The sequence below is a fragment of the Lygodium microphyllum genome, chromosome 24, assembly GCF_053477565.2.
Source record: "Lygodium microphyllum isolate KBCC chromosome 24, Lygodium_microphyllum_v1.1.10, whole genome shotgun sequence".
Classification (NCBI taxonomy): Eukaryota; Viridiplantae; Streptophyta; class Polypodiopsida; order Schizaeales; family Lygodiaceae; genus Lygodium; species Lygodium microphyllum.
Genome location: NC_141158.1, coordinates 137,042,577 through 137,058,250, shown reverse-complemented (window position 1 = coordinate 137,058,250; position 15,674 = coordinate 137,042,577).

Genomic DNA, 15,674 nt, shown 5'->3' with positions numbered 1-15,674 from the left:
ACTATGGCTCTCTTGAGTATTGAAGCAGAATATAGAGGTGCAACCTTTGCTACATGTGAAGTTTTTTAGCTAGTTAAGATGTTAGATGATTTGGGAGTACAAGTGGATAAACTAGTCAAGATGTATTGTGACAACATGAGCACTATACTTCTGGTAAATAATCCTATTTATCATGCTAGATCAAAAAACATTGAAGTACATTACCATTTCATCATAGAACTAGTACTCAGGGGTAAGATAGATCTTATCCATGTGAAGACAGAAGACCAAGTGTGGCAGATATCTTTACCAAATCAATTGGTAGAGATAAGTTTACTTATTTCAAATTGCTTGGGATACAAGAGGTGACTTGTGCTTGAGGGGAAGTGTGAATAATCAATCTCATCTATCATTCTCGACATGACAGCTATAGACCTTAGTTGTCACCTGCATGTGTGTGTGTTAAATAATTTGAGCAGACTAGACTTAACTCTATTTAATATAATGGTCAATTAGACCTAGTGTGACCTATCATTTGTTATGTCACTAGTGTGAGGTGAGTAAATTAGATGGATGAATCATAAAAAAGGAGTAGCATGAGAGTACTCAGCTCTCTGAGCTTGCTCTATGTTTGTATGTCTTTCTCTCTCTCTAAATCCCTAACACAGTTTAGTTTGCCTAAATGAGTCAATCATTTGTAAGAGATTTCATTGTCCTTATGTAGGTCTTCTATTTGGATTGCTTCATCTAAGATTGTATTGAGGTTCATGCAATTAAGGATTGAGTTGCTAGCCAATATCTCATAGATTTTTTCATCATGGATGCCTTTAATGAAAACCTTTGAATTGCTTTGGTAGTTTTTTTTTTGGCTAGTGAGATTTGTTTGTATAGCCCTCTCAATTTGGATACATAATCTCTCATGCTCTCTTCATCTTCTTACTCAATATACATAAGTCAGACAATTAGATTGTCTCCATAGCTTGCTTCTATGAATATCTTAATGAAGAGATTTTAAAGGTATGTGAACGAAGCCTCCTCAGCTACATCAAGCTAGTGAATCAAGTATAGCCATTCTCAGTGCCATGCAAAGCCCAAAGGCTTGAGCCCACTTGGAATCTCCTATAAGGTTTCTGGCCTCACAAACTTTCTCAAATTCCTCTATGAAGATGTGTGGGTCGTCTCCAGTGTGATACTTATCAATTTTCTTAGTCACTAGGGGTACTTTGGCCAATAGAAATATTTCCCAACTACTTAGCAATGTTTAGGCCATTTGAGCTCCTATGATGAGCATATCCATGTGATCAAAGAGCCTATATTGAATTAGGTTTTTCAGTTGTATCAGTGGGTGATCTTGATGTTTGTGCATTCAGCAACATGCTCTTTATCCATCCAATTCAAATTTCATGGTTAGAAGTTCCTACTTTGTGTCCATTGTGTGTTTGAGAATCTTGTTGAAGGTATTGGTTCCCTAATCTTTTAAGGGCCGTGAGTTTTGTTTCTAGGTCCTCATGTGATCATTGATCAAGGCATGTAGCTTGTTGGTAACTATCCAAGGACTCTCAGACATTTCTCAGAAGAGAGTATAGAAATGTGGTCTCATCCATTGTATTAGACTAGGAGTGCAAAGTTTCTTGGTTGACTATGTCAATTACTTGATCAAGGTGGTCCTTGAGAGTTGTGATCTTAAGGATTGAACCTATTACTAGAGAAGATGCAAGAATTGTAGGGATGGGTTAGGGGCTAGGGCTCTACTCCCTAGGATGAGAGTGGATTACTTGTTGTTGCATAAGTGCATACAACAAAATCAATTTTGTGCCTGTAGCCTAGGCCTTGGAGTACTATGTCTTTCTATATTTTGATTTGTATTATTTAAGGTGTTTCTAGGTTTACTTGACACAAGATTCTTGTTTAATTCTTAAGGCACTTTAGATGTACCTTCCAATGTTGGAGTTTAAATAAACAAGTTCTCAAGGCACTTTAAGATAATTTGATTTACAACACACAAAAGTGAGTTGTGTAAAATTAGGCTTTCTCCCTTTGAAATTTAGAGTGCACTTGTGCAAGCAGTTCTGTAAAGTATCACATCCATCAAAGAGGCAGTGTAGCAAGATAAGCCTTATAATACAATGAGAAAAAGCCACATGCATTGCAAGGACAAGAGTTCTAGAAACAAGTAGAGGCAATGAAAGTTATTCAAGTGTAGACAAAAAAAGACTTATAAATGCAATTAGATGCAATGAGGGGCAATGGATGTTGAACAATGGTAGATAAAGATGTGTATGGGGGTGGGTGTGTGTGGGAGTAGTGTTGGTGTGGGAGAGGAATATGTGGAGAGAAAGTAGTGTGGAGGTGAAGTGCAAGTGTGGAAAGAGAGTAGTGGAAGAAGAATATGCGGATAGATAGTAGCGTGGAGGTGAAGTGCAAGTGTGGAAGTGAATTCATTACTATAAGTGAAGGTGGTGGAAGTGAACTTTTTAGCAAACAAAGTGAAATTGAATTCCTAGGGTCCTAGTGGAGAAGTGATCTTAGGTTTCATTGAGTTCCTGATGTAGGAGTGAAATGTGAAAGCATCCCTCCCACGAACAAAAACAAACACAAAACCATGGTAGAAGCATGCAAAATCTATGCACATGACTAAGCCATTAATCTCAAAAATTGAAACATCACAAAGATCTCTATTAATAAAACAAATAGAGACTCATCATCTTTTGTGTCCGTTGCACAAAAGAAAGAGGGAAGAGAGAAGAAGGGAAAGTGAAACTTTTACTCAGAGAAGAGAGAGGAGAGAGAGAAAAAATTTGCACTACCCAAAAGGAGAATGTGGGAATCTTAGAAGAAAGGACAGAAAGAGGCACATAATTAGTTGTACACTCCACCCCACCTTTTCCCCAAAACACACAACCCTTCAAATTTTTTACTATTTCTTTAAATTTTTGATATATTTGTATTCATAAGGCTTTAGGCTTTACATTTCAATTCTTTCTAACTTTTTAGAAGTGCATGCATGCACACTTTTGTGTATATCATTTATTTATGATGTATGTGGATGTGGCCTCCTCATGTGTAAGGGTGTATTTAAGTGTTTTTACAACAAAATGAATATTATTTCCTTTACAAAAACTAGAAATGTGATATATGCATAGACATCTTTGACCTTGTTTTTATGCTTGTTTTGGTGTCATCATTTCCTTTTACACTAAAATGTGAAGTGTCCTTGTGAACCTTGTCAAAGAAGAACCACTAGCTAACACAAAATACGTCCAAAATTGTTAGTAAAACTGCTTCAATTACAAGGCCTAGCCATGGTAGGGTATAGAACTCCAAAGCCATAACCACCAAAGTAAGGGAACTCCTGCCTCAATCATACTCCCACAATGAAAATTTCGACTACTCTTCAAAGGATAGGGTTCGATCTTAAACATGGACCATGATCACAAGTTCTCCATTCCAATAGAGAAAGAAAGATGATCCCAATATTTAGCTCAAAAATACTTAATGTAATGGGGTTTGGTTGTAGATTTGACTTCGTGTATCTCTTTACGTAGAGTGAGGCTAGCTAGTATCTAAAATATGAGGATGGAATATTGACAAAGGTATGTCTTGTCAAATGATTGCCTACATGAAAATGGTTGCCTTGTGAGCGATAGATAGAGGGGTAGATGAGATAGAGCAATAGATAGAGTGATAGATAGAGGAGTAGATAGAGCGATAGATAGAGGGGTAGATGAGATAGATCAATAGATAGAGGGGTATGTCTTGTCAAATGATTGCCTACATGAAAATGGTTGCCTACATGAAAATGGTTGCCTTGTAAAATATGAGGAGGCATATTAGAGGGGTAGATGAGATAGAGGCATAGGAAGAGGCCTACATGAAAATGGTTGCCTTGTGAGCGATAGGGGAGGGAAGGTTTTAATGCCGCATGGAGGATGAGGAGGCAGAGGGGCATCATTGACATGACCATCGCTTCAAGATGCAAATAGCTACCATGGCGGATAGGCAAGAACCATAGTTGAGGGACATAACATTGTCACGTTCTCTCTTTCTTCATCTTCATCTAAAAGACTATAACCATTTGCCTCTTCCACTTGTTCATCATCTTGTGAAGGGGTTTTTTGCTCCCAATGATGCATGCAATCCCAAGACTAGTGTGGATGTGAGATCTAGCTACTGCTACCTCTAGATCTCCATTCGCTTTCCTCATTTTATGATGCTCTTCTTCTTCTTCTTCTTCTTCTTCTTCTTCTTCTTCTTCTTCTTCTTCTTCTTCTTCTTCTTCTTCTTCTTCTTCTTCTTCTTCTTCTTCTTCTTCTTCTTCTTCTTCTTCTTATTCGATTTGATTTATTCATCTTCATCTTCTTTTTATACTACTAATTTTGAATTGCATATGGAGAAAAGGAAATGCAATAGATTACTTCATAAAGGTATATTTGGAGGTGAATGGTGAGGTTGGGAAGGTGAAAGAGCAAGGCAAGGATGTGGGGAAGGTGATAGGGAGTACCCACTATAGAAGAAGAAGAGGAGAGGTGATAAGGGCTTAAAGAGAACTGTAGGCCATCCCAATGGTGGAGATGCTATGGCATCTTGAAGAAATCCTCCCAACAACTATTACTTCATCTTCTCAAGCTGTCATTATCCATGTCTTTCTCCAACTATTGCTATTTCAAAGGAACGAGGGGGGCCAAATTGAAACCCAAAAAATCGTGCTCATTATCATCATCCAAGGCCAAGAGAGAAGTTGTAGTGAATTGCCTATAAAGTTTCTCATGTTTCCTGGTATTGTCACAAAAAGAGGGCCCTACTTCTCTTGTTCCCTCATATGACAAGTAGACTATGCTCTCTCTCTCCAGGATGATTTTATTTCTTGTCACAAGACCCATGGACAAGATAAGGATTAGTCGATGAAGAGCCACACTACCCCTTCTTCAACTTCTTCTTCTTCTTCTAATAAGAATGTGTGCCTTGCCTTTTTTGACCCTTGAATACTTGTTATCGCCACTTCTTCTTCTTCTCATTGGCTTGCATGGAGATCTTATTCTTTGTAACATCTTCAATGCTAGACCCTTAATTTGATTCTAGATCTATGGCACCATAATAGTAGGAGGTGCAAAAAATGAGCTACTAATGGATAGGCCAAGACGATGAGACTACTGAGAAAGGCATGTTGCTTGTGTGGTGGAAAGGGATAGAAAAGGGAAAGGAAGGTAGAAGATGGTTAGGAGTAAAAGGTGGAGGAGGCAAGAACCACAATCAAGGGAGATAGGATTTAGGCTCTCCTCGGGGTACTACTCTCTTACGCCATGGCAAGGGGAAGAAGGGTCTGGAAACATATCCATGATCACAACTGCGAACAAAGCCATTGTGTTGCTCTATAGATTATCTTTCTCTTTCACTCTCTTTGGAATCTTATTTCCCCTCCTCTTTCTTCTTCATTTTCTTCTAATAATATGGATTGATGCAATGCTGATGCACAGCCAATGATATCATACTCTACGAGTGGTGACCTAGATCCAATGTCATAGCATTAAATGAGAGAGGATGCAACCTCATAAGTTTCTTCTTTTTCTAACCGTCCTCTTCTGTGACCATTGAAAAACATCTGCCTTTGTTATGCCCCCAACAAGGATAGTTGTGACCATATCTAGAGTCCTTTCATTTGTGCCTCCGACTATCTCTCTCTTGCGCTCTCAAATTCTAGGTGCAACTATGGACTAGAAATAGCATTGGGCTTCTTGCCTTTTTTATTCCCTCTCTTCATGCTCTTGTTCTTTTTTTTTTTTGTGGTCATTGCTCAAGGCTCATTGTAGCATGCAAGAGTAGCATGATTAAGAGAACTTTTCCTCCCTTGGCTATGGGGAAGGATCTTTGTGTAGGTGGAATGTGTTGTAATCAAAACCACAAAATCATAGCAGTAATTACCTCCTTCACATCCCAACTCAAATTTGACATCAGCTTGTTTCCCCAATTGCACACCAAAACGAAAGCATCCCTCCCATGAACAGAAGCAAACACAAAACTAGGGTAGGAGCATGCAAAATCTATGCACATGGCTGAGCCATTAATTATCTCAAAAATTGAAATAAACCACAAAGCTCTCTCTTAATAAAACAAGCAGAGACTTGTTATCTTTGTCTTCCGCTTCCATTGCACAAAAGAAAGAGGGAAGAGAGAGAAGAAGGGAAAGAGAAACTTTTACTCAAAGAAGAGAGAGGAGAGAGAAGAGAGAAATTTTTGCAGCAGCCATAAGGAGAATGTGGGAATCTTAGAAGAAAGGAAAGAAAGAGGCACATAATCAGCCGTGCACTCCACCCCACCTCTTCCCCCTAACACACACAACCCTTCATATTTTTTATTATTTGTTTAAATTTTTGATACATCTGTATTTGTAAGATTTTAGCCTTTACATTTCAATTCTTTCTAACTTTCTAGAAGTGCATGCACCTACACTTTTATGTATACCATTTATTTATGATGTATGTGGATGTGGCCCCCTCATATATAAGGGTGTATTTTAGTGCTTTTTTTACAACAAAATAAATATTATTTCATTTACAAAAACTAGAAATGTGATTTATGCATAGACATCTTTGTGTCTTTTTATGCTTCTTTTGGTGTCATCAAAATGGTGGGTCCTAGGTCTAGAATGAGAGTAGTAAGCAAGATGTGTGTGAGCAGGTATAGTATGAGACTAGATATAGTGTGAGACTAGTAAGCAAGATGTGTGTGAGTGGGGATGGTTGTGTTAGTAGAGTGTGTATGTGTGCGTAAATGGATGTGTGTGTTTGTGTGTTGTGGGTTTGATACGTGAGTATGCACGAGGTGTGGATGGGGGTATGTTGGCGATGGTGTGTGAGGTGTGTAAGGGGACTTGTACATAGGATTGAATGCATGAATGAGGGTATCATTTAATTGAAGAAAAAAAATGATAATAATGCAGTCCCAAGTGGGACACCAAGAAAACAAGGAAACTATTGCAAGAAAATCTATCTTGTCACACTAACAAGCATATTCTTCACACTTTAATCAACCACAAGAAAAAAAAGAACACCAAGAATAACCAATCTTCACACAACATCATAGATCGAATCTCCCATGGATTTATCACAACAAATCTTCAACATATTCTTCATAGAAACCATCAAAGAACCAAAAGAACACAAATTAATGATCAAATTTGAATGGAATTAGTCACATCATATTCATATTTCATCATCTTCATAGTCTTTCTCTCAATCTCTCTCATGTAGATATAATGTTTCTTCATAGAAATTGAATATCACTCATACACCATCTCTTTCATATATTCTCTCTCTCAATAGTACATGAGAATAACAAATAATGACCCTCAATAATCTTTTTTTGGTAATGGATACCCCTCCCAAGAGGTATGCCTAATATGAAGGGTCACCAGAGACACTACATTGACCTTTGGGAGTTCGCCACTATCACTTTACTTCAATATTCACTTAAAGTCTTCAGCAGCTACTTCTTTTGCTTCTTCTAGCTTGAAAGATATTTTATTCATCTCTTTTCAATATTGTGAAATATTTCCAAGATAATTATTCATCACAGAAAAAAACAAAAGATTTATAGAAGCTTAGTAGAACACTTTACAGAAGGTCAACAACCAAACATAAAAAATCCATCAATCAACCACAAAATCAAACAAAAACTATCCAAAAATCCAATAAAAACAAGCTAAAAATACAGTCCTTTCAACACTCAACATATCCCCACATTTAATCAGGGAGCATCCTTGTGACCTTGGAAAAATAGAACAAAAGCTCTAAAATAATCATCTTCAATCATCAACTCTAGCTTGAACAAATACACATTCCAAATATGTCTTCTATAGATAAACCTGGATCTAACAATATATATGAAAGGAAAGCCATAACTACTATGAACCATTTCTTTAATAATTGAATATATAAATTCAAACCAATAAAGGATATAAGATTTTTCTCTACATCTCAACACATAATCATCCAAAAGATCTTTAACTTCAACCACTATCCACTTTTGATCATCTTTAGCTTCAACTTCATCTCCATATGACAAGGATAAAACACACACGTCTCACATAAACATCACGAAACATAGGATTCACATATATACAATAATGATGTAGTCTGAATGGCACATTCTCCCAAAAAATAGAGAGCAAAAAATATATATTTTATTAAAAATAATGATACAATAAAAAATGACTCCTCTTCTATGTAGAATGAAGATATTTCTTCTTAAGCTTCATGCTAAGCTTGAGACGTTCCAAGGCTTTACTCTCATCTACAAAGTATACATGCATGTTCTAGAGAAATTGAAGACAACACATCCTTTCCAACAGGATAATGAATCTAGTAGGAAAAGCCTATGCAAAGTAGTACAACACATAAAAATGAGTTGCAAGACATACAAAGGTGTCCTCAGACTGAGCATGCACTCAAGAAAATCAAATATAAGAGTTTGAATGTGCTGAAGGACTGTCCCAAGACTTTGGAATGAGAGGCCAAATAAATATAGGTCATGTCAAAGAATCATGTAACATCCATTGTCATGTTGATGTAGGATATTACTATCATATCCACGAGTATCCATCACAGATTGTGAAGGAAGATTGATATATTTAGTAGGTGGAGGCATTGGAATAATACGAAAACATTACAAAGATAGGTAAGATAAATCATAAAAGGATGATAATTGAAGGGAAAATGAGGATGGCTAAGGAGGAAAAGATGATAAAAATTGCTTGAAGGGACTCTACTGAAAAGACAAAGGGAATAGGTGGAACAATTGAAAGAGGTTCAGAAGGAGTAGGAGAAGATGTAGGATCTACAATGAACGAGCAGCTAGTAAAAGCAAGAATTTGAGAGGAGTTTGCAGGAGTGAAAGGTAAGATAGAAATGGTATCTGGATTAGAATTCATAATGGAAATATACAAAGGTAGACGATAGAAAATGAGGAAATAAGAAAGGATATCATTGGGATCATAAGGATAAATAGAACAACTGAATTTGAAATTTTGAAAGAATTCATATGTAAATAAAGGATTATCCACAATATATGTTAATACTTGAGAGTGTAAAGGGTGGATATTGGATTTATGGAAAACACTCCATCGACGGTGTAGATCCATGACACCATCCTCCAAAGGAGGATGCCAAGCATGTCCACTGCATCGATGTGTCTGTTGATGATAATTTCTCAAGCCATTTGCCAAAGTCATCTCAACTGAACATACATACATGATAGCTTGTAAGATCACATCACCCACATAAACATCATCATCCTTGCACGTCGAAAAAATAAACTATCTTTAAAAAAATAAAATCACGAAGTATAGCATGTTTTTTCGTGAATAAGTGTACTGCAGCCTAATGATAAAACATATTGTTCTCATCATCATCAATGGACGCTACTACGAAGAAACAAAGTCACAAGGCATCCTTCAAGACTTCTAGAAAAAGAAAAAGTATGGCTTCTAGAAAAGCATCATTAAAACCATTTACTGCAACTTGGTACAACATAGAAAAATTTGAATCATCTTGGGTGACAAAATCTGAAAGCATCATTGGAAGACTAACAATGTGTGCATCTTGTGGTATAGTCACAATGCAACATCATGCTCTCAACTCGCGAAAGAACAATCAATCTACAAAAGAAATACAAGCTACAATGGCTTTGTCAAGCACTATTCTCATTGTTGCATGCCAACAACAATGAGTCAACATGATGATAAATAAATGCCAACTATGTCTTGCAAAGAAAGAGAGAAACAAATACGTGGTATCACTCTTACAAGACTACACAAAATGAATTCTCAATGTAAATCCATTACAACTTCAACTATTGAGCATCATTGATACATCCATCTCAGTTTGCAAAACGACAAGAGCGATTGTAAACAGAACCTTGGACCGTCGATCTATTCTTGATAACCCTCTAGTCTCTTAAAATGATATATAGCTTTTGCAGCCATCTACTAGAATTTACTTGACTACATTTGATATTATAAGATCATGCCCTTAACATCGCCAACTAACCTCAAATAGTTGAGGGGATTCTTTGGCCATGTGGGCTATTACAGAAGATTCATTGCACACTTTGCGACAAAGGTAGCCCCCTTGCATAAGCTATTGAGGAAAGATGCCGAGTTTATGTGGATCACTAATTGTGATGAAGCATTCAAAACTCTAAAAAAGTGCCTAATTGAAGCACCTATCCTACGGTCTTTGATTGGACAAAGGAGTTTCATGTGCACATTGATGCATCAATTGAAGGCTTAAGTACAATCTTATGCCAAAAAGGCTCTTCAAAGTTAGATCAACCTATCTATTATGCAAGCTAAAAAGTAACTAGCAGAGAAAGAAACTACACAATCATGGAGCTAGAGTATTTGCCAATGGTGTTTGCCTTGGAGAAGTTCTGACACTACCTATTGTCGATGCACTTCAAATTCTATGTGGACCATGAAGCCCTGTCCTTCTTAATGAACAAAGCCGATGTGAAGGGAAGAATGATGAGATGGCTCCTTCTGTTTTAGGAGTTCAATTTTGAAGTGGTTACCAAACCTAGTCATTCCCATGTCCTGGGGCAGATCATCTGTCACGGATCCCTCAAAGCAATGAAGAGGCACAGAATGACCCAAACCTTCCAGATGCTTCCCTGTTTCTAGTCAAAACTGTAAACCCATGGTATGTAAACATAGACAACCTCTTGGCAATCCAACAATATCCCCTTGGTATCTCTAGCTTGCAAGAAGAAGAAGCTTATGTTGGAATCAGCCCCCTACATCTTATTAGGTGGTGCTCAGTATACAAGAAAGGCAAAGATGAAGTATTGCACAGATGCATTGTAGGAGAAGAGATTGGAATCATTCTAAAAGCATGCCACGATGAGCCCTATGGAGGACACTTTGCAGAAGAAGTGGCAGCCAGAAAGGCCTTGCTTGTAGGATATTGGTGGCCGACCCTCCATAAGGATGCTTATGACTATTGCAAATGTTGTGATGCTTGTGAGAGGATGGGAAAGCCTACCAAATCAAGCACCATGCCACTGCAACATATCCTTCCCCTAAATCCATCAAAGAAATGGGGAATCAACTTCATGGGCCCCATTAATCCGCCAACCAAAAGAAAATAGAACAGATATATCTTGGTCTATACAAACTATGTGACAAAGTGGTGTGATGCCAAAGCTTTGAAGTGGGATGATGGTAACAGTGTGGTCATGTTCGTGTATGAGAACATCATCACCCGTTTTGGCAGTCCCCTAGAGCTAGTTAGTGATAGAGGTACACACTTTCTCAATAAGATTATGGAGAAATTGACAGATTTGTACAAGATCTGCCATCGTAAGTCTACACCCTGTTACCCCAGAGCCAACGACCAAGTCAAAGTTACCAATCACATTCTTTGCTCCCCTTTCCAGATGATGTATGGTACAGAAGTTGTATTTCCTGTTGAGTTAGAGCTACCCTCTTTGCGCGTGGCTATTAGAAAACACTTGGGAGATGACAATTCCTTGCAACGTGACCTTTTGCACCTAGAACATCTAGATGAGACTCACAAGTTGGCCCTACAATGTATGGAAGCCACTCAAGCTCACAGAAAGGCCTATCATGATAGCTTCATCAAAAGTAGAAGGAGTTCAAAGAAGGAGATTTAGTCCTCGCCTTTTGATTCGAGATTTGGTAAGTTTCCATGCAAGCTTCAACAATGATGGATGAGCCCCTATAAGGTACTTGTCCTCAACCCTAATGGCTCTCTCCAAGTATAGGCATACGATGCTTCTCATGATGATCCCTTCCTAATTAATGTTTATCGCCTCAAGACATATTACCCTCCCTAGGGATCTTGACAATCACCATCGATAGTCCCTTTATTCTTTGCACGTTGGTCAATATATGGCTTTACCTATTGCTCCTAATAGCACTCTTGTTGATCCTAATAAGGTGGCCTTGTGCTTCTAGTCCCTCATAGCCACCTTCCATCCCTCCTTGGCTTCCTTTCCATCTGATTCAGCAAAGGTGGCAAGGATGGTTCTGATACATGGTTTTCTTGCAATTCTCCTCTTTCAAAAGAAGAAAAAGAAAATGTGTGTGTGTGTGTGTGTGTGTCTAATATCGATCATTAGAGAAAAGGACTTTGGTCCCTATCATGCTGACTTATTCTTCGAGAAAAGGTGGAGACACCCTCGAGAGTAGAGAAATTTTTAAGAATAAATAAAAAATCAAAATTGTTATGGGAGAAAATGAAGAAATTCCCTATCATAATAGGCCTCGTCCCAAGAAAAGATAGCCCACACCCTTGGACGAGAAGCTGGCTATGGAAAAGGTGGGAACACCCCATAGTCCAAGATAGTTGAATCACTACCAGAAATCTTCCAGAAGCAGTTTCAACACCACCTCCCTTGGTGGTGGACTCTTGCAACTTCATTAGTGCTTCTGACTCTTACAACAGACGACATTTTTCAAATGTAATCCAAGTACTGGATGTGTTGGCTACCTCCCTAGGTACACCTCTTCATCAACTAGTCCAAGTTAACATCATCAACCAGACGAAGCCAACCTTCATGGACAACCTTGAGCAATGTGAGCTTTCATCCTAATCAAATGGGGATGTGAGTATGGGCTACCCTCTATATTCGTTAATAGAACATGAGACAGAGGAGGGTGGGTGAGGGACTAGTCCTTGCCCTTTATATTCAATAGAGAGGTGAGATGTGCGAATTGAGCATTGCACGCACGGGATGGGCATTGAGTCAATGCACAAAGCACAAGTTGTTCCTATGTGTACAGAATTATAAGGTAGGGCTTCCTTCTTGCACCGTATGCCGGTACATAGTGGGATGTATTATTGTACCATCAATTGTGCACAAGGCATACAACCTTCGCACGAGTGGCAGTGAGGATTTAATCAACAGGGTGTGAGGAAGGGGTTGCCCTCCTATAATCATCAATAGAGCATGAAACAGAGGGGAGACTAAGCATGATTGATTTTCCCTTCATCAACTAAGAGGTGAGGATTGAGGGACATTTTGACACTTGGAGACATGTAGGTTCTTGTTTCCCTATGCACACACGGGATGGGCCTCCTCTACCATCACTCTACACCTCATTCTGTTTGATGCACTGCACAACAAGGCTTCTTAGCCTTCCTTCTTGCACCTATGCCAAATGGGTTGGGACACATTGATGCACCTGAACCATTCCTCTTGTCAATCGACAATCTAACCAATGCTTCATCAACAAAGCTACCTCCCTGGGTGGTGCTACGTGGTCCGTGCCATATTGAACGAGTGTGATATGGCGAGTCACAATACATCCTACCGATGACTACGATCCTTCATCTGATAGCGGCGATTCACCTCAATCATCTGCAAATCGGGCCAAGTTTTTCTAACCCTACCCGTTTTTATTACAGGAGTCAGCCATGTTTTAACTGTGGGAACATATGGGTATGAGTTGTGATCCAATGTTAGGCCATTGTTGCATATGTAATATTTCCACACACTAAAAGTTAGTTGGTTAGTTTGAAAGTTAGTTAGTCAATTAATAAGTTAGTAAGATTACTAACTAAAGACTAACTATTAAAAAAAACTAACTAACATTAATAATTAAGGATTTTTATTTAATTAAAAATATTTTATTTAAAAAATTGAGAGTCGTAAATCTGATCTTTTTCCTGGATTAACAAGGTCTATAGCCATTCTTTATAGAAGTTACAACGTGAACAAGACTTATGAGCTATATTAATCACTAATATTAATGTGTATAGTAAGGATGGTCTAAAAATATTAGATTTTTTTGGACAAGACTAGAATATTTTAGATATTATCCTTTAAAAAAAAGATATGCAGATTTCTAGAAATGAATGTCATTTAAAAGAAAGGACAAGTGATGTTTTAGTTAGTTTTTGAGATTTTATAAAAATAAAAAAATAAAGAGAGGATTTGTGAAATCACGCACGTCGCGATCGCAGTCTACAGGCAGTAGACAGCACTTTGAACAGAGAAAAGAAGGAGTGAACTAAGAGCTTTCTAGGCAAGTGTCTTGGAGTTTTACCCTCCTTTTGGAGCCAATGGAACCGTCGGATTTATGATTTGAGCATCAGATCACTGATCTTTCCAAGATCCCCCTCCACAAAGAGCTCCACTTCTCAGCCACAAGCCCTCTTCTCTAATTCACTATAAATATGAGGCATGGGGAGGCATAAGAGGGATAAGGAGACCCCGAGAGGCTACGAGAGAGAGGTAGAGAGAAGGATACCCCTCCAAGAGATTGTGAGAGAGAGCTTGAGAGAGAGAGAGAGAGAGAGAGAGCGAGAGAGAGAGAGAGAGAGAGAGAGAGGTCACCCTAAGAGGCTACAAGGAAGAGAGTTAGCTTGATTCCCTCTATTTCGATCCTCGACTTACCCATCTTCTCTTACACTCTCCTATCTCAAATCTATTCCACCTTCTTAATGTCTTGAGTCTACTTGCAGACGATGGCCCCCAAGTGAATAATGTTACATGGGGATGGCAATTCCACAACTAGCAAACGAAGCTTTGAGCAAATGCATCATTGTCAATCCAACTGCGGTTCCAGTCGTAAGTAATGTATTTCCAAATTGATAGATGCTTGTTTTGATTCTCATATGAGATACATTAGGCCCATACTATGATGCACGAGTATAGATCATTTCATCTCACATATTCGTAAGATGGAGCTTGCGAAGTGCATATATCAAGGAAAGTTAATTGCACCTAGTTGCATATGGCTTATTCGTTGATAGAGCAATTACAAGGAAGAAATAGTCAAGGGTTATGAAGGATATAGTCATTAAAAGAATGACATTAAAAGTTTGTGCATACAAGTGCTAGGTTAAAGCATAGTCAAGGGTTATAAATAGCATAATTGTTAAAAGAATATGACATTAAGAATCATGAATAGAAAGTACTAGTTTAGATACTTCAAAATTACTTAGCCTAAGAGCCCAAATATTAAGAAGAACTAGATTCTAGCTCAAGACAAGGCCTTTTGGAGTCTAATTACTTGAGATAATCTCGTACTTGTCTTATTAAGTATTTACACATTATGCCTATAATATATTTTGATATATGAGGATAATTTCCTATTTGCCTCATGACTTGACTAAGAGCTAGTACAAGAAATTAATCATAAGGGATAAAACTAAGATGTCTTGAGATCCGTTGAATAATGACCCGCACCCCCCCACGATGCCCCCCCGCACCCCACCTCAAAAAACCCCGCTCCATCCACACCACCCCACCACGCCTCCGAAAACCCCGCTCGACCCACCCCACCCCGCGTCACCCCCCCAAGACACGGCACACCCCCCCACCCCACCGCACCCCCCACGATGAGCCCCCGCACCCCACCTCAAAAAACCCCGCTCCCTCCACACCACCCCACCAAGCCTCCGAAAACCTCGCTCGACCCACCCCACCCCGCGTCACCCCCCCACGACGCGGCGCATCCCCCCACCCCACCGCACCCCCCCACGACGCTCCCCCGCACCCCACCTCGAAAAACCCTGCTCCATCCACACCACCCCACCACGCCTTCGAAAACCCCGCTGGACCCACCCCACCTCGCGTCACACCCCCCCCATGACGTGGCGCACCCCCCCACGATGCCCCCCGCACCCCACCTCGAAAAACCCCGCTCCATCCACACCACGCCACCCAACCAG